The sequence below is a fragment of the Phyllobates terribilis genome, unplaced genomic scaffold (assembly GCF_046119375.1).
Source record: "Phyllobates terribilis strain yellow unplaced genomic scaffold, ASM4611937v1 Scaffold_13__5_contigs__length_258822181, whole genome shotgun sequence".
Lineage (NCBI taxonomy): Eukaryota > Metazoa > Chordata > Amphibia > Anura > Dendrobatidae > Phyllobates > Phyllobates terribilis.
In genome coordinates this window covers 155,496,088-155,523,133 of record NW_027362773.1, presented here as the reverse complement: position 1 = coordinate 155,523,133, position 27,046 = coordinate 155,496,088, and the positions used below count along the sequence as shown (strand labels likewise).

The following is a 27,046-nucleotide window of genomic DNA, read 5'->3' as shown; positions in this document are numbered from 1 at the left end:
ATGCCTGCGCTTCTCAGTGTCCGCGGGATGACAGGCTGGATGGCAGCTTTCTGCTGCGGTCCATCCTGTCATCTCGATGTAGCAGAGCTGGAGCTGTCCTGGGAACCATCGAAAGGTAAGGATGAGGTTGCTTTATTATTTTACTTTTATTGCAGGAGATCGTTGGCTTCAGCTGGAATGGGCGTGATGGTAAGTATGGTTTAATTTAGAACAATAAAGAATTGTGTCTTTATTTCAATTAAAGGACTTTACTCTGGGTGTTTGTGTTTTCTTTTAACTTTGACTATGGGGTTAGTAATGGGGGTGTCTTATAGACGCCTCTCCATTACTAACCTGGGCTTGATGTCAGCTGGCATTATAAGCTGACATCAACCCCAGCCCTATTACCCCCTGCCACCGCACCAGGGCAGCGTGGAAGAGCGAGGCTAAGTGCCAGAATTGGCGCATCCTATGGATGCGCCATTTCTGGGGCGGCTGACGGCTGGTGTTTCTAGCCTGGGAGGGGGCCAATATTCATGGCACCCTTCCTGGGCTATTAATATCAGCCCCCAGCTGTCTGCCTAGCCTGTGCTAGCTATTAAATTAGGGGGGACCCCACGTTATTTTTTTGGGGGGGTTCCCCCATTTTAATAGCTAGTAAAGGCTAGGTATTCAGCTGGGGGCTGATATTAGTAGCCTGGGAAGCTCCGTGGGTATTACCCCCTTCCCAGGCTTCAAACATTTGCCCCAGCTGTCTGCTTAACCTCCGCTAGAGCCTAAAATTAAGGGGAACCCCACGCCAATTTTTTTTTAAATAAATCCTTTATTTTAACACTAAATGACAAGTACAGTAATCAACACTGTCACTGTACTTCATATATATGTGACTGACATGTTTCTATCTATCTAATCTATGTGTGATTCTCTATTCTTTCTGTTCTAAATTGTCGGGTACAGATGCTGAATTGCCGGCCGGCTTTCTTAAAGAGACGGTGCATGAAAACACTATTATTTTTTTAAATAAATCCTTTACACTAAATGACAAGTACAGTAAGCAACACTGTCACTGTACTTCATATATATGTGACTGACATGTTTCTATCTATCTAATCTATGTGTGAAGCTCTATTCTTTCTGTTATAAATTGTCGGGTACCGCTGCTGAATTGCCGGCCGGCTTTTTTAAAGAGACGGTGCACGAAAACACTAATATTTTTTTTAATAAATCCTTTACACTAAATGACAAGTACAGTAAGCAACACTGTCACTGTACTTCATATATATGTGACTGACATGTTTCTATCTATCTAATCTATGTGTGATGCTCTATTCTTTCTGTTGTAAATTGTCGGGTACCGGTGTATGCCGCTGATGAATTGCCGGCTTTTCATGTCATTCTACATTATTCTTAGTTGTTTTACTTCATGTAGAATTAACCTACAAGGAAAGAAAGGGTTTATTTTCATTCCGATATTTGTGTCCCATTGACTTGCATTGGTTTCCGGTATCGGAATCGGCGATATCCGATACTTTTTGGGTATCGGCCCGATCCAATCCGATACGATATTTCCTGATATCGGAAGGTATCGCTCAACACTACTAGTGAGTCAAAGAGCCGGTAGACAGCTGCCCAGTTTACCCTTGACAGCTCCTACACCCTGTAGTTCAGGGCTAGACAGTCAGCTCCGTAGGTCCACTAGGGCCACTAGAGGCCAGTTACCCGCACCTTGGAGGATTTGAAGTGTATAAATTGTTTTATTTGTGGTTACCTGTTTTTCTTGTTGCTTGTGTATAATTATGTGTTTCTAGTTATTTTTAGGAGTCCTTGGTGGATTTACCGGGAATCCTTTGTGTATAGTTGGAGCGTAACCCAGGACGGACTAAAGACTGTTAAGGACTCGGGGCAGGACAGACCCCTACCTGGTTACGTCTCCCTGTTTTGGTGAAATGGACACCTTGCTTTTCTTCAAAGACTGCGCCCGGTTGCGGACACGCCGTAACCATCTTTATGTGTTTTTCTTATTGTATTATTATTGTTATTATCTTGTTATGTTTTTCTAAAAATATGTTTAGTCCCGGAGTACTAAATTTCACTAGGGGGGAATGTGGCACCCCAGGGGTCTGGTTTCCACAGTAACGGCAATGTTATGTCTGAGAGCAGGTGGGAGGTCTCTTGGTCAGGGATCCTATGCATGCCACACCTCCTGCCCAGTCCTGGGAGGGAAAGAACTTCCCCTATATAAACCTAGGGCTGAGGCAGGGTTAGTGAGTAGAGAAGAAGTAGAGACAGAGAAGCAGATATAGGAAAAGAACATCAGGAGCTCTGTGGGAGCAGTGCTACAAGGAGTCAGGGGCTGGCAGCTGCAGAGCTCGCCCTGACTGAGAAGTTATCTCCGGACCCGGAGTCCGAGGCTGTGGGGACTAACTCCTATCCAGCAGCAGAAACCGACCGGCAGGGGATTTCAGGTCCTCTGGCCCAGAAACCCGAAGGCACGGTCACACGCGTGGGACCAGCACCGCCGTCGTGGAGCGGAAGCTACTAGAAGGCCCCGAGTCACCGGCCATACGGGTGAGCACCACACGGTACACTCAGGGACGTGGGCTACTTATACCCGCCTCTAGCAAGGTAGCCGGAAGAGTATCGTTAGTTTGGGAGGCCTACAACTCCGCCTGGCCAGGGGAGATCCCATCTGCTCAAGGACTGACCAGGCCCCAATCGCTAGCCAGTACTCCGGGAGGGTCTATCTTTGTCACCAGTAAAGACCCTGAACTACACCGTACCGTCTCCGAGTGGTTCCTGCTACCCCCATCATCCACGTCGGCTGCCCTGAGGCCATACCCCTCCCGTTGGGGGTTATACTATCACGCTGCACAATCCTACCACCGGCCTCAGCGGTCTGCCCTGCAGCAGCAGCTCCTTAGCTGTACTCAACGAGTGGCGTAGTCGTCCAACATCTACCGCTAATACAGCGCCACTTAGTCTGACTCCCTGGGCACGGACCGGATCACCGCCACGAGACTACAACCCTCAAGAGATCCGGCTCCGGGTAAGCTCCCGCGTGCGCAACGCAGCGCGACACAGGCCCAGGGGCGTGTCACTATCATGCTGCTGGTCTGAACTGTAAAACTCCAGGAGCGTGCCATCCTCAGGGCAACCAAGATGACAGAAGACAGAATAAAGAATGAGCACAGCCCGGTAAGAGAGCGCACCTGCAGAGAGAGGAAAACTGATAAAATTACAGGACACAAGTCACATAATGGCCAAATATAGTATTACTCCTAGTGTACATACACAGAAAAGATTATTCTGAAAAGTTACTTGAAAGTACAGTTAATCCTTAATTGCTGAGGATGCAATCTTATGCAATGCAGGGGAAATCCAAGAAGCCAGGTATCCAATGCACCTGTGTTTTTTTAACCAATGGTATAGAATAAATAGTCCATTGCCAGGCTTAGAAGCACATTTAGAGACTTAAAGGGGTATTCCCATCTCCAAGATCCTATCCCAATATGAAGTAGGTGTAATAATAATAATATTAGCAAATATCTTCAATTAGAAATGTAGTATAGTATTTTTGATTCGCTATGTCACTTACTTCATGTGCAGAGCATCGCAGGACCTTAGGTATCCACAGCTACGACCACTGGCAGCTAGATAACCAACTGTCACTATATCAGTGGACGTAACCATGGATACCTAAGGTCCTGCAATACCTGCACATGAAGAAAGAGACATATCGAATCAGAAAAACTATACTACATTTCTAATTGGAGGTATTTGCTAATATTATTCTTATTACACCTACTACATATTGGGATAGGATCTTGGAGATGGGAATACCCCTTTAACTAATGGGTTCTACATTTCTTCACCATTTTTATAAAGTGATAAATACTAGCTGTAAGACGTTACATGGTTAATCTATAACTGTGAAAGAGATTAATAAACGTCTTTTATATAACATGTGCCTCAGGCAGTGTCACCTGCACGTGAAAAGCTGGGATCGATCCACCACTTAATTGCCTTAATTACAATTACCAGTTAGTATCTATGTTACTGTACCCCAGTGTATCAATCAGCCGGCACACACTGAGGTGTGATAGAACACAGAGATCCTCTACACCTGCAGGCAGCCTCTGGCACTTCTAAAGCTTTAATTCCGTTTCCAAAACTTTCACTGTCCTCTCTCATAGGCCACTCTGAGCAACCTACCTACAAGATCCTTTGTGCAAACCTTCATTTTCAGTAACAAATTGCAACAGTCAAAGTATGCTGCTGTGAAGGGGATCGTGTAGTGATACTTTAACTTTCCAGTTTGGTTAATGATTACTTCCTTTAAAATCCTTTTTGGCTACTTCACAAGAATAATTAACACAAAATATTGTTAAAATTGCAACATAAAAGGAGTTTACAGTCCGGTGTTAATTGCGCATTAAAAAAAAATCTACACTGCTTAAAAAAGATTCAGAACACGTAATTCACACATTTGGATCTTGATGAATGACGATTCAAGTAGAAAATCTTTCCCGATATAAACTAATATGTTATCAGCGGTCAATGGAAACCAAAGTTGTCAACTAAGGGCTTAATTCCCCCTGAAAGCCCAAGTAAAAAAAATGATATTGCAGACGGATCCAATCTGCAGATATTTCATTATAGCAATTTATAATGTGACTCGGGAGTGTGTTTGGCCCTCACGTGCCTTTATTAACTGCTGAGGAGGAGACGGACGTTGTCCTGAATATTGTCCTTCCTAATCAGGTAAGGACATCAGTGGCTACTAGACAGTCTTTGGCGCTCGTAGCAGCATCAAATGTACTGATACATAATGTCCAAGAGGTACTGAACACCAGTCAGGGCACCGTTGGCTATCACATTGAGATTTGTGCATCCTTTCAAGAATACACCTCCCCAGACTATCACTGACTCACCGCCAAACCAGCCATGCTGGATGATGTTGCCAGCAGCATAATGGTCATCATGGGGTCTCCAAGCTCTTTCTCATCTGTGCTCCCTGTGATCCTGCTCCCATCTGTGAAGAGAACAAGTCGCCGACGGTGGACCTGCCAAAATGCTGGTGTTCAAGCAGAGGTCCCACTACAGGACATCAGGCCTTCATGCTATCCTCATTCTATCAACTTGGTCCAAAAACAGTTGGTGTTTTTCCCGTCTTCTTGTGAAAATATTAAGAAAAGTTTTACTATTCAATTTAAATGGTAAAATTAAAAAAAAAAAAAAAAAAAAAAAACACCCGGCAAAAAATAAGCCCTCATAAGGCTACATCGAAGGAAATTAAATTAAGACGCAAATAAGCTGGCCTAAGCAATTAAAGAATATGTTGAAAAGATGGCAGAATTTAGTATAATAATCACATGCTATTCCAAGTACAGCATCCTTTGAAGTCATAACTTAAAGCTCTTGGGCCCAAATTCAAAACCTGTAATAAGACCCCACATCTACCAAAGACAATTTATAATACTGGTTTCTCCTTATGGGTTAGAGAAGCCTTATATCCACCTCAATCACCACGGCTTGGGTTTAACTGCTACCTTTCCACCGCCTACACCTACGCCCATGGCATCTATATTTGTCGAGTGGCTGGAGGAATCACTTACCAGTCACATTAAGCAATCTAATAACTAGTAGAATAGAGAAAAATTAACCATAACAATTAATTAGGACCCCCCCCTTAGATTTTCCAAAAGTCTTCGTTACAACTTCGCTTTTCCCTTGCACTAATTTATATATGTGTCTTCCTCAGTCTTTTTGAAGGAAGACTATGCAAGGATGACAAACTTTTCTGACAAAATTCTACCCACCAACACAGTCCTCAGTGGGGAGAAGGGATCATTTTCTTCCCTCTCTGGCATTACCCACCTCCAGCAGAAATGAGTGACAAGGTCAGATAGATCAAGATGGGGTTTGCCACCTAGACATTGACTTTCTAGGCAACAGCCAAAACTTATTTGTGGTGCTGCTTATCAAACAGAAGAACCAGAAACTGACATATTAGATAGACTGAAGAAAGGAAATCCATTATAAAATTACAAAGAAAAACTTAAAATTTTCATATTTTATGGTCCTGGTAGTTAGGTAGGTCAAGAAATTGAAAAGGTTGTACCATAAGCATTTATCACCCATCCACAGAATAGATGATAAATATATGATTCTCAAAATCACTTGTGTGACTGGAGCAGTAGTTAGCATGTGCGACCACCACTCCCACTCAGTGAATGGAGCAGTGGTCGCACATGGCCAGTACTGTTTTATTCTCACAAAAAAAGATTTGAAAGAAGTTGTCCCCTTTAAACAAACTTTTCCCATGGGCTCAGTTACATGTAAAAAAAAACAACACTGGCAGAGCTGCCGAGCTCAGTCATTGGCTGCAGCATTCTTGACATGTCGTCACCGCTGCAGCCAAACAAAGACCAGGGCATCATCGGAGACATAGCGCTGTACCTGGGGAGGGTGAGTAAAACCGAATGATCTTTTTTTTAAATATAAAAGAGCCTATGGAAAAGGGCCACCCACTTGAGACTGTTCTCGTGACTGCTGATGGTCCCAGTCAAAAGCGGACATATCACTGGTGCAACATGTGCAGTCGCACAGGGGCCCAAGAGGTAAGGGGGCCCACTGCCACCTCCAAAGCAGCAAGCAGCTTGTATCTAAGACAGAACTATCGGACTGCAAGAACCCCATTGTAACATACCTGGCGGCGTCCTTGCATAGTGGTCCATCTCCCACTGTGCAAGAGCGCGCACTTGATCTCCAGTCCAGAATGTCTCTCTGGCTTCCCTCCATGCTGTCTGTGTCTGTTTCTGCTGCTTAAGGGCAGCGCCCGATCACTTCCTGCTTTTTGTACATGCTGCAGGCACACCCCTTGTGCGTCCTCAGCCTATTGCTGTCTGTCACCTGGTATTTAACCCAGCTGCTCCAATCAATCCCTGCCTGAGCATTGTGTTTCATTTAGTGTGCTCTTGCACTCTGAATGTGCCAGGTCCCTTCTGTGTTCTCTTGTCCTCCTATCCTGGAGGCTGTATTTCCAGGCCTGTCTGAACACGCTCCTAGCCTGTTCCTCCCGCCTTCTAGGGGCCAATTACCTAGACCCGCTCCTGTATCTTGTCTGTCCTGTCTGAACACGCTCCTAGCCTGTTCCTCCTGCCTTCTAGGGGCTGCTACCTAGACCCGCTCCTGTATCTTGCTACTGTGTCTGTTCTTGTCTGTATACTCTTCTAGCCTGTTTCCCGTGTTTCTCTATGTCCGTACCTTTCCTTTTTCTGCAGAGTCTGAACTCGTACCTAACTCCTGCTTGTTGTCACTGTACTCCCGTTTGTGAGTTTGTGGTCCACTCGCTACTTCACTGCAAGTACCCTGTGGGTATCTGGTTCTGCCTTTCCCTTCCTGTCTGTTCCATGTGAACAGAGCCCTGCCCCCCTGCTCTGTCTTTGCTCACCGCTCCGGCGGTTCTAGCCTGCTCTGCCTTTGCTCACCGCTCCTGCGGTTCTAGCCTGCTCTGCCTTTGCTCACCGCTCCGGCGGTTCTAGCCTGCTCTGCCTTTGCTCACCGCTCCGGCGGTTCTAGCCTGCTCTGCCTTTGCTCACCGCTCCGGCGGTTCTAGCCTGCTCTGCCTTTGCTCACCGCTCCGGCGGTTCTAGCCTGCTCTGCCTTTGCTCACCGCTCTGGTGGTTCTAGCCTGCTCTGCCTTTGCTCACCGCTCCGGTGGTTCTAGCCTGCTCTGCCTTTGCTCACCGCTCCGGCGGTTCTAGCCTGCTCTGCCTTTGCTCACCACTCCGGCGGTTCTAGGCTGCTCTACTCTTGCTCACCGCTCCAGGCGGCCTTGTCCTGCTCTACTCTTGCTCACCGCTCCAGGCGGTCTCGTCCTGCTCTACTCTTGCTCACCGCTCCAGGCGGTCTCGTCCTGCTCTACTCTTGCTCACCGCTCCAGGCGGTCTCGTCCTGCTCTACTCTTGCTCACCGCTCCAGGCGGTCTCGTCCTGCTCTACTCTTGCTCACCGCTCCAGGCGGTCTTGTCCTGCTCTACTCTTGCTCACCGCTCCAGGCGGTCTCGTCCTGCTCTACTCTTGCTCACCGCTCCAGGCGGTCTCGTCCTGCTCTACTCTTGCTCACCGCTCCAGGCGGTCTCACCCTGCTCTACTCTTGCTCACCGCTCCAGGCGGTCTCGTCCTGCTCTACTCTTGCTCACCGCTCCAGGCGGTCTCGTCCTGCTCTACTCTTGCTCACCGCTCCAGGCGGTCTCGTCCTGCTCTACTCTTGCTCACCGCTCCAGGCGGTCTCGTCCTGCTCTACTCTTGCTCACCGCTCCAGGCGGTCTCGTCCTGCTCTACTCTTGCTCACCGCTCCAGGCGGTCTCGTCCTGCTCTACTCTTGCTCACCGCTCCAGGCGGTCTCGTCCTGCTCTACTCTTGCTCACCGCTCCAGGCGGTCTCGTCCTGCTCTACTCTTGCTCACCGCTCCAGGCGGTCTCGCCCTGCTCTACTCTTGCTCACCGCTCCAGGCGGTCTCGTCCTGCTCTACTCTTGCTCACCGCTCCAGGCGGTCTCGTCCTGCTCTACTCTTGCTCACCACTCCAGGCGGTCTCGTCCTGCTCTACTCTTGCTCACCGCTCCAGGCGGTCTCGTCCTGCTCTACTCTTGCTCACCGCTCCAGGCGGTCTCGTCCTGCTCTACTCTTGCTCACCGCTCCAGGCGGTCTCGTCCTGCTCTACTCTTGCTCACCGCTCCAGGCGGTCTCGTCCTGCTCTACTCTTGCTCACCGCTCCGGGCGGTCTCGTCCTGCCCTGCTCTTGCTCACCGCTCCGGGCGGTCTCGTCCTGCCCTGCTCTCGCTCACCTCTCTGGGCGGCCTCACTCGGCTGTGTTTGTCCGCCACATCTGTGGTTCTGTTCCTGAGTCCCAGTGTGTACTGGGTCCTATTCCCCCTGTGTTCCTACCTGCTAGCGCCTCCCAGTCTGCACTCTAGCCGTGCTTGCCTGTACCCCCCTGCCTGCATACCCGCCTGCCTGCATACCAGTCGTGCCTGCCTATTCCCACCAGTCTGTGTGCCAGCCTAACCTGTCTGTTCCTGTATTCCCCTGTGTGGGTCAACAGCCGTGTCCGGGGTCTGTCCTGGAGTAGCACCTGGTCCCTCTGCTCGGTTCCTCCTTGGTGCACTGGCGTCGTATGCCGTCGTGCGACCCTGGTCGGATCGGGTGAATACCTAGTTACACCCCTCCAGGCATTCACTCTCCGGCACGGTCCAGTGGAATCACACGCACACGCCGCTCAGCCCGGGCGTGTGCTTTACACCCATATACTGTTCCTGCACACAGGTCCTTTCCTGGCTGTGTCCGCCACTGGTCCCAGTGATCATTTATTTATAAAACAACCCCAAAGTTTAATTGCTCGTTCCCCCACTTCTTCTACCTTTCATCTTTATTAGCAATACATCCGGGTGACTGAGTGTGACACCTCATTTCAGAAAGTTTCTATCTCCTGGTCTAGTTTCCCCATCTGCTTCATTATTGAACATACAACTTGATTCTGACACGTTCCTCATCATTAGCACGTATCACCCAGATATACTGTGCATTTTACAGTCACCTTTACCAGCAAGGCCAAGACTGATTTATTTTACTCCTGTTCATTACGCCAGGCATCCCCATGAAAATCTGTCATTGTATTTCACTGAAAAAAAACCCTCATTCAGGAGCGCTCTGGAAACCATTGTGCTTTGCGTCTTAGAAAGATAAAAGTAATAATACAATGGGCGGAACAAGGGCTTATTCTTCACAAATTCCTGAAAAATCTTAATAGAGCCTTAGCGGAGTGACAAAGAGGCATAATGAAGGAGTAGGATTATCACTTGGGCTTTTGAGGAATTTATTAAGAAAAGAGATGAATATTCTTCCATGAAACAAAACCATGGAGTTGCCATCTGAAAATACATTATATACCCCCTCCCTGTCTTTTCTTGGACGGCTTTACAGTCTATTTTTGAGTCAGTTGCTTGGCAACCAGATGTTTAGTTGTTGATTATGGGTGGAGCAATGAAGCTTTGATACATATTATCCATAAGCTCCTCCCATGTGGTCAGTTATTCTGGTGTGTTATTAATTAAAAAAAAAAAAGACTTAAATGACAGAGGTTTCTATGGTCACTATTATCCAGAAACATTCCAAAGTTTTTAAAACCTATCCCATTAAAGGGTTTGTCCAGTGAAAACAAGTAATCACCTATCCATAGGAATTAATGGGTCCGCACCAAATGTCAGAGCCGGACACTTTTGGCCCCATTAGAACAAAGCAGCAGAGCACATGCTTAACCGCTGCTCAATTCTCTCTATAGGGCTACCGAGTGCTACCCTCAGATATTTCCAGCAACTCAATGGAGAATTAATTGACGCTCGGGCAGTCAGTCACTCACAGGTCAGCAAGTTAACACCTATCCTGCGGGTAGATGATAAAGGGGTTGTCCAGAAAAGGCAAATTAAGAACAAGTTTTCAGGGCTGTCGATCTGTTACGAAAGGCAACCAATGTCGATGGTCAGATTGTGCTTTTTGGAAAACATTTGCATATTTCTCTCATTTTCTTTTACAAAGGACTTATTGCCTTAATTACCCCAGACTATAGATTCCGTGGGTCAAATTTAAAGGGTTTTTTCCACAACTTCACATCAGGGAAGGGTTGAGACCAGGCACATCTACTGATCAGCTCTGCACTGCTCCTGATGAATGGATGTACACAGTGTACAGCTTTGTATACTGTCTAGTGGCCAATCTCGGGTTCTTGGGGCGGCATTACCTGTTTTGAATTGAATTCTGTTCACTTTATTACCCCTATACAGACACAGAGCAGCGTAAGCGAACTGACTTTTTTTGCATACATTTCAGGCTCCCTGGATAGGAGCATTGGTTAAGGACCCTTCTCCTTTTGAAGAAGGCTTGAAATGTACACTTGTCATACCATTTGCCTTGCTTTTTTTTTTTTTTTTTTGGCACACATATTGATGCTGGGATTCTGCAGCCACTTACCGTATAGCCAATGGCCAATGGTGAGCATGATTTTTAAAGGGGTTTTCTGCTTATAAAAAAAGTGGTCCCCATATGACTGGATACTTGTGAAAAAAAAAAAAAAAAAAGAAAAACATTTATTCATCTTCTCCTGGTCCAGCACCATTGCTTTGGTTTCTGTGTTTTATAGTGTTTGCAGATATCTAAACTATATGATCAGCAGCAGGAACAGCCGACTGACCGTACACATTAGATGGCAGCCAGCTGACCTATGCGTCGGCCTATTGTTTGGCCCAAAAGCCATCTCGGCCGACTCTGCTGTAAGAGCTGAACGCTCCTGTGTTCTCTAAGACAAAGCTGCCGACTGATACGTAGGCAGGCGTCTTATAGCCGGGAGAACAAATCAAATCAGCAGTCCAAAATAGGACGTGCTCAATCGACACCTTACCCGACCATAAGTCAGCCGGCCCATCCATATACATCAGGCAGTCAGCTGAACCCGTTGATATCAGTGGGTTCAGCCAACACTATTGGAATGAGTATTAGGGCCTTTACACTGACACTTAAACAATGAGGTTAACAGTTCCAGATATATGGGTGGTTCCTTGGCAACATGGAAGGTCATTGTGAGCTGAACGCGAGTAAAAGTCGTACTGAAAAACATTGTTAGTATAGAATATATTACCGTTCTTTTAGGTAATAAATCTTTTTTAATGTGTTGCGGTAACAAGTTGCACTGCTTTATCTGGTAAAAATAAAATGCATGAAATACACAAAAAACTGTTTAGCTCTAGTATGAATGACTTACGCTGCGTTAGGGTATGTGCACACACGTTGTGCTTTTTTTGCTCCAAAATCTGCATGAAATCTGCTGATAACTTTTCCCTGGCCGGAGATTAGCTGCGTCAAAAAAGCAGGTTTAGCTGCGTTTTTGCAGCGTTTTTTTCACTGTCCTTCTGTCTCTATTTAGTAATGCACATAAAGTTCTGTGAAAAAAAGACTCCCATTCTATTTTACCATCAAAAACGCTGCAAATACGCAGCGAAATACGCAGGTGCATTTTTTTGGTGTGTTTTTGTTGCGCATTTGTAGCATTTTTTCATCCCCCCATTACTTCCTATGGGTGAAAAAACGCTGAAAAAATGCTTAAAGAAGTGACATGTCACTTCTTTCAGTGTTTTTCTAATCACTGGCAAACAAAAAGCAACATGTGGAACAGTGAATATCTGGTTTCTCATAGACTTTGCTGGTACTGTCAGACGCAGCTGAAAATTTACATAAAAATCTGCAGCAAAATACGCAGCAAAACACAACGTGTGTGCACATACCCTTAAAGAGGGTGCAGAATTGCTGAGGATTCATAGTGCAGAATTTGTACAGAAATTCCCTAAAATATACAGTTCAACACATAAGACAAGGTTTTAAAAACTCTATCCACACAAGTCAGAAAAAAAAATCACCATAGATGTAACAAGCATGCTGCAAATGTTCTGGTCCACAGCATGCTCTTTATCTTGCGCAAAAGCCTTGGATTTCATTGGATTAAGAACAGTAAAAGTACAACAGCAATAAAATAAACAATACTCACTTATTCGATCCCTTGCTTCTCCAGTACTGCCCCTTCCGATAGTCCCTGTCTACTACTACACAAATGAGATCATATGCAACATTCACTTGACTGCTGCCAATCAATGATCTTAGTGGTCATCGTACCATATATGCCAGTCCAGTGATTGGCTGCAGCAGTCACATATGTGCCGTACATGCCAGTCCGGTGATTGGCTGCAGCAGTTGCATGTGCCGTACATGCCAGTCCAGTGATTCACTGCAGCAGTCACACACATAGCATGAATGCCAATCCACTGACTGGCTGCAATAGGTATTTGAATGATGGACATAATCATTGCTGCAGCAGTCACATATGTGCCATACATGCCAGTCCGGTGATTGGCTGCAGCAGTTGCATGTGCCGTACATGCCAGTCCAGTGATTCACTGCAGCAGTCACACACATAGCATGAATGCCAATCCACTGACTGGCTGCAATAGGTATTTGAATGATGGACATAATCATTGCTGCAGCAGTCACATATGTGCCATATATGCCAGTCCAGTGATTGGCTACCGCAGTCAAACATGTGGCGCACATGCTAGTCCAGTGATTGGCTGCAGCAGTCGCATGTCCTGTACATGCAAGTTCAGTGATTCACTGCAGCAGTCACACACATACCATAAATGCCAATCCACTGACTGGCTGCAGTAGGTATGTGAATGCAGGGCTGTGGAGTCGGAGTCGGTATCCATTTTGGTAGAGTCGGAATCGGTATAAAATGGACCGACTCCAACACCTAAAATATACACTGCTCAAAAAAATAAAGGGAGCACTCAAATAACACATCCTAGATCTGAATGAAATGAAATATTCTCATTGAATACTTTGTTCTGTACAAAGTTGAATGTGCTGACAACAAAATCACACAAAAATCATCAATAGAAATCACATTTATTAACCAATGGAGGCCTAGATTTGGAGTCACCCCTAAAATTAAAGTGGAAAAACACTACAGGCTGATCCAACTTTGATGTTATGTCCTTAAAACAAGTCAAAATGAGGCTGAGTATTGTGTGTGGCCTCCACGTGCCTGTATGACCTCTACAACGCCTGGGCATGCTCCTGATGAGGCTGAGTATTGTGTGCAGCCTCCACGTGCCTGTATGACCTCTCTACAACGCCTGGGCATGCTCCTGATGAGGCTGAGTATTGTGTGTGGCCTCCACGTGCCTGTATGACCTCCCTACAACGTGTGGGCATGCTCCTGATGAGGCTGAGTATTGTGTGTGGCCTCCACGTGCCTGTATGACCTCCCTACAACGCCTGGGCATGCTCCTGATGAGGCTGAGTATTCTGTGTGGCCTCCACGTGCCTGTATGATCTCCCTACAACGCCTGGACATGCTCCTGATGAGCCTCAGTATTGTGTGTGGCCTCCACGTGCCTGTATGACCTCCCTACAACGCCTGGGCATGCTCCTGATGAGGCTGAGTATTGTGCGTGGCCTCCACGTGCCTGTATGACCTCCCTACAACGCCTGGGCATGCTCTTGATGAGGTTGCGGATGGTCTCCTGTGGATCTCCTCCCAGACCTGGACTAAAGCATCCGCCAACTCCTGGACAGTCTGTGGTGCAACGTGACGTTGGTGGATGGAGCGAGACATGATGTCCCAGATGTGCTCAATCGGATTCAGGTCTGGGGAACGGGCAGGCCAGTCCATAGCTTCAATGCCTTCATCTTGCAGGAACTGCTGACACACTCCAGCCACATGAGGTCTGGCATTGTCCTGCATTAGGAGGACCCCAGGGCCAACCACGCCAGCGTATGGTCTCACAAGGGGTCTGAGGATCTCATCTCGGTACCTAATGGCAGTCAGGCTACCTCTGGCGAGCACATGGAGGGCTGTGCGGCCCTCCAAAGAAATACCACCCCACACCATTACTGACCCACTGCCAAACCAGTCATGCTGAAGGATGTTGCAGGCCGCAGATCGCTCTCCACGGCGTCTCCAGACTCTGTCACGTCTGTCACATGTGCTCAGTGTGAACCTGCTTTCATTTGTGAAGAGCACAGGGCGCCAATGGCGACTTTGCCAATCCTGGTGTTCTGTGGCAAATGCCAAGCATCCTGCACGATGTTGGGCTGTGAGCACAACCCCCATCTGTGGACGTCGGGCCCTCATACCACCCTCATAGAGTCGGTTTCTAACCGTTTGTGCAGACACATGCACATTTGTGGCCTGCTGGAGGTCATTTTGCAGGGCTCTGGCAGTGCTCCTCCTGTTCCTCCTTGCACAAAGGCGGAGGTAGAGGTCCTGCTGCTGGGTTGTTGCCCTCCTACGGCCCCCTCCATGTCTCCTGGTGTACTGGCCTGTCTCCTGGTAGCGCCTCCAGCCTCTGGACACTACGCTGACAGACACAGCAAACCTTCTTGCCACAGCACGCATTGATGTGCCATCCTGGATGAGCTGCACTACCTGAGCAACTTCTGTGGGTTGTAGAGTCCATCTCATGCTACCACGAGTGTGAAAGCACAACCAGCATTCAAAAGTGACCAAAACATCAGCCAGAAAGCATTGGTACTGAGATGTGGTCTGTGGTCCCCACCTGCAGAACCACTCCTTTATTGAGGGTGTCTTGATAATTGCCAATCATTTCCATCTATTGTCTATTCCATTTGCACAACAGCATGTGAAATTGATTGTCAATCAGTGTTGCTTCCTAAGTGGACAGTTTGATTTCACAGAAGTTTGATCCACTTGGAGTTATATTCTGTTGTTTAAGTGCTCCCTTTATTTTTTTGAGCAGTGTATAATAAATTGAGTACAATAGTTCAATGCAGTTTGTGGGGAATATTTTTTCATAAGAATTTGGAAAAGTTATGAAATGTCCTATAAATGTCTGTCCTATTCCTGATCTAAGGGTCTAGACTTTTAGCTGAGATGAATGTGTGCTACAGTGAATTTATCACTTAAACATGAGCCGTGTATGAGGGAGTCGGCGTTGGAGTCGTGGAGTCAGAGTCATGGAAGTTGAGGAGTCGGAGTCAGAGACGGATGTTTGGCTTACCGACTCCACAGTCCTGTGTGAATGATGGACGTAATCATTACTGCAGCAGTCACATATGTGCCGTACATACCAGTCCAGTGATTGACTGTAGCTGTCACATATGTGGTGTACATGCCAGTCCAGTGATTGACTGTAGCTGTCACATATGTGGTGTACATGCCAGTCCAGTGATTGGCTGCAGCTGTGTGAATAATGAATATGATGTAATCTTTGCAGCACCAGTGTAGACCACCGGAGCGGTGGTGCTGGACCGTCACTGAATTAAATAGATAAGTCTTGCCTATTTTGTCTAATTCCCTTCCTGGTCTCAGCTCATGTTTAAAAAACAAAAAGTCCCGCATCACCTCTTTAATCAATGTTTTCTAGAGTATCTGGTATATTAGTAATCTATCAAGCACAAGAAGAACATACTCCCAAACTCCATGCAGATTTTGTCTTCGTTCCACTCAACTACCACCATGCTGTCCCAAACCAGATAATGTGAGGCCTATCACAAGCATGATATAGCGAAACTAACCAGAATTCATGGTAAAGTAGCACTTTTCCTTTAAGAACTGAAACAGCACTATAACATCATCTCCGCTAGTTCTGGTCCCTCCACATAAATAATGCCGCTTTCTACAGATTCAAACGACTATTCTTTTAGCAGAATAAAGACATTTCCGACATTCTTCCCACACAGTGACAGCGAGGTCAGATCATCACGATCCAAACAAGTGTTAAGAAAACCATACGTCTTACAAGATTCTACCTCTTTTGCTACACGAGAAAAATAACCCCGAAATTTATATCTGATAAATATTCATATGAACAATAATAAAAATGTAATGAGAACACTGAGAACGATTACATTCATTACCGGGAGGAATGAACGTGCTTATTATCTGCAATCAGGTATAACACAACACGGAGAACATGGTCTTCAACTAGGGCAATGGGGCTGTTTTTTTAAGCTCTGATGCCAGAAGTGGGAGGATTATGTGAACCAAATCGCATAGTGGAATTATAATGAATTTACTGTTTTGGAAATAGTTGCATTAATTAAATCAAAAGTTGCAGTCAACTAAACACGAGCACAGTTGCATATATTTTGGATATGTGTGACAACACAGAACCTTGCTATAAAATTATATTTGAAGACCACGATTAGTAAAACCATTTTACAGTACCTGTGTTACAATTCTTTGCTAAGTTGGTGCCAGGGATCATCACTGAACAAGAACTCAGTCCCTTTGATTTCACAAACCCAGAGTTAAGACACCGACTGATCAGAAAGTCATCATAGTACTATGCTGTCAATACTTTTGTTAATACCCTTTATATAGCTTGTCTTAAGAAAATGCGAGCACCTCCCCTCTATGGGTGCACACTGCTGATTTTTTAGTAAGATTGACAGGATCACCCTCTACACTCCCTGACAGAAGTTATGTCGCTTATCCATGTTATGTAAATAAAAGCTTATAACCTGGCGTTAAATTCATCCATTGGATTTATAAATTACTCTTGAAAGCTGAAACGCTCCCAAATTTCATTTAGGTAAAGAAAATAAATGGGCATCAATGCTGAAATATTGATCATTTAATGAACACAGAATGGTCAGATTTTGGCAAGACAAAAGTTTTGTCGCCTGGTCATATAATGCACCCAGTCCTAGTTTACATCCTCACCAGTGCTCAGTAAATGATCGGTTAATTAGTGGGTGTGTATAAAAAGAAACCCAGCACCCCAGACCTTCACTTGAACTGCAACTTGAGCTCTGACAACATGCAAAAAATCCATCCTGCGACCAAAGCCTTGATTATCAAGAGGCTGAAGACCAGATCCACTGCAGAGGTGGCTGGCACCTTTAATGTGTCTCAGAGTCAAGTACAAAGAATTAAATAAAAGATTTGAAGAGACTGGAGATGTGTTTGACAAGCCCAGGTCCGGCAGACCCCGCAAGACAACTGCTCAGGAGGAACGTTTGTTGGTTAGAAAATCCAAAGCAAGCCCCTCTTCCACTGCAGCAGAGCTCCAACAGGCCTGGTCACCTCAAGTCCCTGTGTGAACTAGAACAGTTTGTAGGATTCTGTCTCGAAATGGCCTCCATGGTCGAATCAGTGCCCAGAAGCCAGCACTAAACAAAAGGCAAATAAAAAACCGTGTGGCGTTTGCAAAGTCCCACAGCCTGCTAAACAAATGGATGCTGGAAAAGTGGCAGAAGGTGGATTTCTCTGATGAATCTTCAGTAGAATTACATCACAGCAGCCGCAAATACTGCAGGAGGCCTACTGGAGCCAGTATGGATCCAAAATACACCCAGAAAACAGTTACATTTGGTGGTGGAAAGATCATGGTCTGGGGTTACATTCAGTATGGGGGTGTGCGAAACATTTGCAAGGTGGCAGGCAATATCAATAGCCTAAAATATCAAGAAGTATTAGATAACATTCCAAATCATAAAAGGGGTCAAATTCTGCAGCAGGATGGTGCTCCATCTCATACATCCATCTCTACAACATAGTTCCTCCAGGCAAAAAAGATCAAGGTGCTGAAGGACTGGCCAGCCCAGTCACCAGACATGAACATCATTGAGCATGTTTGAGGTAGGATGAAAGAAGAAGCTTGGAAGACAAAACCAAAGAATCTAGAAGAACTCTGGGAGGCATGTAAGACGGCATTCTCTGCTATTCCTGATGACTTCATTAATAAATTGTATGAATCATTGTTGAACCGCATGGATGCAGTCCTTCAAGCTCATGGAAGTCACACAAAATATTAAATATGACTCTAATAGCACCACAACTGCATTCATCAATTTTATGCAACATATTTTTGTATTTTAAGATAATTATTTGTTTAAATATCACATTACTTTCTGTGGGCGACAAAACTTTTGTCTTGCCAAAATCTGACCATTTTGTGTTCATGAAATGATCAATATTTCAGCATTGATGACAATTTATTTTTTTAACCTAAACCAAATTTTGGAGGGTTTCAGCTTTCAAAAGAGTAATTTATAAAACCAATGGATGAATTTAACGCCAGGTTATAAGCTTTTATTTACATAACATGGATAAGCGACATAACTTCTGTCAGGGAGTGTACGGCTGAATTCACATGCTGCAGATGTTAAGTACGGATTTTTCACTGAAAATCCACAGTGTAGATCAGGTTTTTAAAAACCCTATCCATCTAGTAAATGGTGATCAATGGTAACAAAGTACACGCTGGGAAAATTAAGTTGTCATAATGAGATAATCCCTATAAAGGAACTGTGTCAGCACAGAATGACTGTTCAAACCAAGTACAGGAACTCGATGCACAGTGGCGTGGCCAAAGATTTCAGTGCACCTTCCCACCTGCTTGTTTTCCCTCTATCTCCAACCCCTCTTCTTTGATTGACAGCTCTGGTTTCATAGAGTCAGAGAAGGATGGTAAACAAGGAGGTGGGAGGTGCACCTAAATGATTGGCCCCGCCATGGTGCATTGAGCGCCTGTACTGGGTTTGAACAGTCATTCTGTGCTGTCAGAGTCGCTTTAACGAAGCTACAATTTTGGGCAACTGCTACAGCTCAGCAAAACGTTAGTAAGACTTTAATTAAAGCTATGCTATCACATCATCTTGTAACTTATTGTCACGCAAGGTGTGGGAAAGACTTAGTGCAACATAAAGGGAAGAGGGAAAGGGAGCCCAGACACTAGGGAAAGGGAGGAAGTGGATACCTCCTAGGTTGATCTAGCATAACAGTCTCCCCTAACGTCCCTGTACTGGCTCTTCACCAATCGCCACACGCATGCCTCCCCTGTCTTTCCCTGGCGCATGGCTAAGGCTAGGGAAGGGAGATGAGCACTAGTTGATCTCCACTAAACACTATAGACAACAAGGATGGATGACAAACGGGGAAATTGCTTAGCTTTAGACGAATTCAGACAAAGGAACACACGTCCTCAAGCTCCAGAGAGGACGAAGTACTGCTCTTCCTAAAGCCTTCACAAGTAGTAATGACTATCGCCGGAACCTCCCTCTGAAACACAGCAGGTATTTATATACCCAGGCAGAGTGTTAATTAGCCAGAGGGAGGTAGCTGCTGGGTCCTAGAGACAGCCTCTAAGAAGATGTCTATAATGCCAAACGTAGAGATCTCCTGCAACCAACTGCATGACGACTGTCTGTTACCTCTGACACACCCGTGACACTTATACTTAAAGGAGCACGGCGGCTCAGTGGTTAGCACTGCACGGTGGCTCAGTGGTTAGCACTGTAGCCTTGCAGCGCTGGGGTCCTGGGTTTAAATTCCACCAAGGAGAACATCTGCAAGGAGTTTGTATGTTCCGCTCATGTTTGCGTGGGTTTCCTCCGGGTTCTCCGGTTTCCTCCCACACTCCAAAGACTGATAGGGAATGTAGATTGTGAGCCCTGATGGTTGCAGTGCCAATAATGTCTGTAAAGCGCTGTGGATTTAATGGCGCTATATAAGTGAGTAAAATAAATAAAGGCGTTGTCCACTACTTTCACATTGATGCCCTATCCGTAAGATAGCGCATCAATGCATGATCGGCCGGGGTCCTCCACGCGGCACCCCCGTCAATCTGCCACAGGCCGGAAGTCCTTACCTGTGGTGCTTGGCCGTCAAGTTGTAGTGGCCGGCACTTGTTACTGCACATACGCCTCATATTCAATTGAATTGTAAAAAAAAAAAAACATTTTTGCAATTCGGTTTCATTAAAAAATATGCACCGTTTGTCTTCTATAGCACTATCTATTGCCGGTTGTAATTAGTCCGCTAGGTCAGTTAGCCCGCTATGAGGATCTGACACAGAGTTTGCAACTAAAAAAGATCCTGTAAAAGCTAAGAGATGCAAATGAAATCCAATTTCAAAAATAATTTTTAGCCCGAAATATATGCATTAGAGTAAAAAAAAAATAAAAAATGTACAAAAAAAAGTGGGCACTCTACAGAACGTGCACGATGGTAGAGAAATGAACGATGGGTACACTTTAAGAGCAACTCCAGAGAGTGAAAAATGAATTCAGTTTGTCAGGTGACGGCAACATACCTGCTGCTAGAACAGCATGACATATCTACAGTATGCAGCGACCTATTCTTCTGTGCAGCCTGGAAACGTTCCTGGCATCATCATCCAATTACATACTAAAAATACAGCACTGAATGTGTAAAATGTAAAAAAGGTTCAAAGCTGCCTCCGATCGCGGCCCCACATGCTTTATTGGGGGACGAAAGGATTTTGGGTTTTCCTAATGCTCATTTGTCAGAAGTTGACCTAATTGTTTCTTCTGACACTTGGCACATCGAGAAATAGATTCAAAATATATAGGAATCTACATCCCTCCTCTTCCGTCAATTACATTACCAATCCTAATTCCGTCCTGCATGCAGATGATGAGTCTTCTGCTCGATTCTCACTGCCCTACAAGTAATAAGGTAAAAATTGTGAGCCTCGAGTCTATTCATTGCAAGAATAATGAGAGAATACAGCATATGTATGGACGCTAGAATGGATTTTATTCCCATAAGGCTTAATTACACTAACGAGACTTGTCATCGAGCGGTACTGTGAAACTTTCTCTGTATACAGGTTAGGACTACAGGTCCCAGCACAACAACAATGAAAGCTGAACTGTTGGACTTTAACGAAATTGTAGCACTTTATTATTTTTGTTGGGATTTGCTGATTTTGCTGAGACTTCTAGTGCATCAATAAACGAAAAAGTCGTAGTTTGCCGAGGTGATGCTACCTGCTGACTTACGGGCAGACGCATATTCTTCTCTGTGGGGCCAAAAAAATCTTGAAAAATGGATAACGCTGTAATTCCTGCCAACATGTAACTCTGCGCTCGCTCTAATGAGGTGATCTGCAAATGTATTATTTATAATAAAACTTATTGTATACGTCCACATAAACTTCCGCTATCAATCCAAAAGTTGGAAAAAGGAAATACGTAGTAGCATTACCGATATAGTAAGGCCAGGGCTACACGGCAATATGTGTCACCCGACACAGAGATAGCAGTGCTGCGTTGCAACATTACAATATTACATGTTCGGCACTTTGACCTGCGACCTATCGTGACCATGACACAAGTCACAAAAATTTCCAAATGTGTTTGTTTTCCTGTTACTGGTAGCATGTTGCACGAAACTCACTTGTCAAGGACTTCAATTTAAGTTGCAAGCGATTGCGACTTTCATACGACTTGGACATTTATTCATTTTTTCCCAGCAAAGTAGCAGCTGTAAAACAGTTGCAAGTTGCGCAATGGTGCACGACTAGTCTGAGAAACTGATGTTGCGTGACATATGTAGCCCCAACCTAACATAGAGTTATCTTCATAGACTTATCATCAATAAGCCACTTGTGCCGCACAACATTAGGAAATTACTTAAAAAGCAATTCCAGAAAGCAACAGCCTTGCAAAGAAATCAAATCATTTGCTACTTCCTTGCTGCCATTTAGCAGTGTACAAGTGTTGTTTATGGCAACCTGCATTCTGCAAGTGAAGTTTTCCCAGAACTGTCCATTTCCAAAATGCAGACTACCACAAACAGCAACTATGCTCTGATGCCATCAGCAGGACAGAGGTGTACGTCTCTGCACGAGCAATGACTCTCATGCCATGAGACTATTGATCTTACTGCTGATAATGCTGGTCAATGTACCTCGAATCTGGAATTTCAGTTGCAATCATTCTGTGGTTTGGACGCAACTTTTACATCCCATATATCCTGTAATGATATGTACTGTATGTCACAGTACAGAGAGGATGAGCAGCAGCTCATTTACACCCCACTTGATGAGCTACGGATCACAATACTTCAGTTGACATGCCTATAGAGATCTACACATTTTCACTGTTATGTTTCAAGTCTGGGTAGATGTTCATCTAAATGTATTAGACCAGTTTTTTTTTTCCATCCTTCTTCTCTCTATCAGTTTTGAAACTGCCACATCGGGCATGTAGCATACGATTTTTGCTGAGAATTTAATGCAGAACTCACCCAACATTGAAATCATCAAAGAAAATCCGCAAAAGAATTGAACGAGTTTTTGCAGCTACGTTTGGATGAGGTTTTGAAAAAAAACATATACATGTACTGTAGCGTAAACTGTCATAGATTTTGTGGAATCTGCATCGTATCCGCGATATCATTTTACACCTAAATGTAGCAGTAGCATAGAGTGATCTCAGTCGCACAACCTGCGTCACGGCCAAAATCACTGTGCAGCCTTATAGCTGTAAAAAAAAGCAAAAGTCCAACCTATGGTTGCTAAATTCCACTCACTTCTAAATGGATCTATACCAAGAGTTTAAAGGGGTATCCTGGCTTTATTGACAGGATATACCATTATTGTGGCTCGTCAGCAGCAATGATGTTTCAAAGAGGACACTGTACTGTCCACTCCATTCATTTACCATCTGCGGTCACTATCCACCTTAACATTTTTATACCTTTCTTATTACATCTATGTATGCCTAATAGTTCTCTAGGCTCTCGCACTCTGTACTCCTGGAAATTAAGGAGCTATATATTGTATCATACTGTTGCCCAGTGAATCTGGGATAAAATGCTGTCAATGTACGGAGCTGCTTATAGGAATATTTAGGCATCTTAAACTCTTGGGAACTGTAGCTCTCATTGAACAAAATCTGCACTGACAGTTTTCCAGGACTGGCACACAAAATAACGCTATAAAAGAAAGTCTCAGACATTCATGTCAGACTACAGAGCTGCCATTTAGTAAGACGAGAACTCTTCGCATTGTCTCCATATGTAACCAGATAGCCATGGATTGCATCTCAAGGTGCACCCAGTAAAAGCACTCTGCTTCTGTACCGGGAAACGCAACCTAATTAGGTCCCTCTCCAGAACTGTGCAGAGTACTACAATACTAATTTTATAAGTTAGTGACCTAGATTGAAACAAAGTGTGCGTTCTCCTACCCATCGTCCCTAGACATACTTTCTATTATAAGACAATCTTTCAATTAGAGATGCAATAATGTCTGTAACCTGGCACGTACCTGTGTCCAGAATGGCTGGGCATTCATCAGAAAACGACAATCCGCAGGTAACCTCAAGAAGAAAAGGGCATGTCCCAGGGTGGTCACAGCTCCTGGAGGGGGATCCAAAAAAGGAGAGTAAAATACAAAGAATATGGGTGTCCTGAGCAGAAGAAACAGGTGACAAGTAGTGTAGGTATGTCCTTGTAAAGAGGCAGGGATATCCACCCTGGATAATTGAGAGTGTGCCCTTAAAAAAAAAAAAAAAAGTGGGGTATCCACATGAGAAGAGGAATGCGGATCTCCTGGTTATAAGAAGTTGGCTGTCCTCCCTGTATGCCAGCCTTCTCACAGCTGATAGCTCCCAATGAAACAGTTCAAGCAAGTGGAATCGGAGAGGGAGACCTGAGGAGGGAGGGAGATAATGGGAAAAGGAGGAGGATAGGGAGAGGAGGGACTGTGTGGAGGCATCTCACTCCTCTCTAGCAGGGAATAATTCACTCCTCACCTGGCAGATAGTAAGGAGGAGGACAAGCCGCTGAGGCTTCCATTCACAGTCCTGTCTGTTTAATAATGTAGTCCTCTCTTATGCAATCTCTGGCTTGCTGCGGAACTACAAGTCCTACCAAAGCCTGCAGCAAGTGAAGTGCAAACTGTAATGGCAGGAAAGCAGCAGCACAGACTAGAAGGCACTTTGGTGAGGGGTCCTGACGATTACAACAGGATCAGCCAAAAATCTGAGTCAATGTTCGCATTTATTTTTGGAACGGATCCTGGTGAACTTAAGAACGGAAAAGGAACAAAAACCGGACGCAAAAACCAATATTTCTAGATCCGTTAAATAAAACTGAAACTTTTGTATCTGTTTGCAATGGCTTTTGTGCAGTTTTGAAAGGATCTGTTTTTACTAGAGGTGTCTCTGAAACCCCCTCGTATTGTTCTGGACAAGCACAGTGCTTATAAACGGTGACATGTTTATATAGGGCTCTATTAATATATAGTTTTGGCCTCCGTTAGGGTAGTATGCGAAGGAGTGGAGCACTACACTTTTGCTGTCGCACTGCAGCCGTCAAGTAGGCAATGGCTACGTTTGTGCCATAGCTTTCCACTGGATGTATATGTCTTCTTGATGTGTAGTCTGAACCTGTTCACATGTAATATATATATTTTTTTTACAATGGAAGTCAGTGGTGACCTATCCCACTATATATCCATACATTGCAGGCTTTTGTAAGAGGTATACTATACATCAGAAGATTTTTACCATAGGCCTAAAATTAGAGCAGATTTGCACATAAAGAGAACAACCATCACCAGACGTCTCTCAGGGGACCCAAGGATCAGATATGTCAGGTTTTATCCAGCTACAAAGCCTCGACTATAAGAGCGTGCACAAGTGCAAGGTGCTTTATGTAAAACCGTAAACTGTTCTCTTTCTAGATTTTCATTCATTTTCTCTTGCCCTCATTTTTGTACATTACCCCCCATACTGTCACTCAGTATATTTACAAGGGATGCAACATTACATTCTGCCCGTTGCCAAGCAGCCTAGACATTAAAGGGAAAATCCCGTAAAAACTGGAGGTTTCCCCTGGAATTATTTATTAGGGAATCTTCCTGACTTTCTAATGAAAGCATTTTGCTCAGTAGCAGAGAGATGTTTGGACTGTTGCTTAGCAACAACAGACAACTATACGGGGTGACCCCCTACAGATGCCCGCTCCATTGGAGATCTAAGAAAGTCTCTCACATATCATACCCTCCAAATATACCAATTCTACCGCTAAAATACCACACTACTGATCTGGTTTGGCACTAAAAAGGTGCCTGAAGCAAGTGTTAAAGTGAGGTGTGAAGTGCCAGTATTATTAAGGTGCTGAATGCCACCACCAAAAAAAGAAGAGTCAATTACCACAGAGGAGCTCAGTGCCAGCACCACAGAGGAGGAGCTGGGCGCCAGCACAACAGAGGAGGAGCTCGGCGTCAGCACTACAGGGGAGGAGCTGGGCGCCAGCACCACAGGGGAGAAGCTGGGCTCTAGCACCACAGGAGAGGAGCTGGGCACCAGCACCACAGAGGAGGAGCTCGGCCCCAGCACCACAAAGGAGGAGCTCGGCCCCAGCACCACAAAGAAGGAGCTCAGCACCACAGGGGAGGAACTGGGCGCCAGCACCACAGGAGAGGAGCTGGGTGCCAGCACCACAGAGGAGGAGCTCGGCCCCAGCACCACAAAGGAGGAGCTCAGCACCACAGGGGAGGAACTGGGCGCCAGCACCACAGAGGAGGAGCTGGGCGCCAGCACCACAGAGGAGGAGCTGGGCGCCAGCACCACAGGGGAGAAGCTGGGCGCCAGCACCACAGGGAGAAGCTGGGCGCCAGCACCACAGGGGAGAAGCTGGGCGCCAGCACCACAGGGGAGAAGCTGGGCTCCAGCACCACAGGGGAGAAGCTGGGCTCCAGCACCACAGGAGAGGAGCTGGGTGCCAGCACCACAGCGGAGGAGCTGAGCGCCAGCACCACAGCGGAGGAGTTGAGCGCCAGCACCACAGCGGAGGAGCTCGGTGCCAGCGCCACAGAGGAGGAGCTCGGCGCCAGCACCAGAGGAGAAGCTTGGCGCCAGCACCACAGCGGAGGAGCTGAGCGCCAGCACCACAGCGGAGGAGTTGAGCCCCAGCACCACAGCGGAGGAGCTCGGTGCCAGCGCCACAGAGGAGGAGCTCGGCGCCAGCACCAGAGGAGAAGCTTGGCGCCAGCACCACAGAGGAGGAGCTGGGCGCCAGCGCCACAGAGGAGGAGATCAGCCCCAGCACCACAGAGGAGCTCAGCACCACAGGGGAGGAGCTGGGCGCCAGCACCACAGAGGAGGAGCTCGGCGCCAGCACCATAGAGGAGGAGATCGGCGCCAGCACCAGAGAAGGAGCTCGGTGCCAGCACCACAGAGGAGGAGCTCGGCGCCAGCACCACAGCGGAGGAGCTCGGCGCCAGCACCACAGGGGAGGAGCCCGGCGCCATCACCACAGGAGAGGAGCTCAGTGCCAGCACCACAGGGGAGGAGCTCGGCGCCAGCACCACAGAGGAGCTGGGCGCCAGCACCACAGCGGAGGAGCTGGGCGCCAGCGCCACAGCAGAGGAGCTGGGCGCCAGCGCCAAAGAGGAGGAGATCAGCCCCAGCACCACAGAGGAGCTCAGCACCACAGGGGAGGAGCTGGGCGCCAGCACAACAGAGGAGGAGCTCGGCGCCAGCACCACAGAGGAGGAGCTCAGCGCCAGCACCAGAGAGGAGGAGCTCGGCGCCAGCACCACAGAGGAGGAGCTCGGCACCAGCACCACAGAGGAGGAGCTCGCCGCCAGCACCACAGAGGAGGAGCTCGCCGCCAGCACCACAGTGGAGGAGCTCGGCGCCAGCACCACAGGGGAGGAGCTCGGCGCCAGCGCCA

General features: G+C 46.3%; 1 protein-coding gene across 1 annotated transcript in view; it reads right to left on the bottom strand.

The window, feature by feature from the left end:
• SHANK2 (SH3 and multiple ankyrin repeat domains 2) overlaps positions 1–24,004 on the bottom strand; it is a 693,215-nt gene extending 669,211 nt beyond the window's left edge. Inside the window, exon 1 of the mRNA XM_073658796.1 lies at positions 23,631–24,004. The gene's annotated coding sequence lies outside the window, so the exon portion shown is untranslated. The remainder of the gene's footprint in view (positions 1–23,630) is intronic.
• Positions 24,005–27,046: the final 3,042 nt, after the last annotated feature.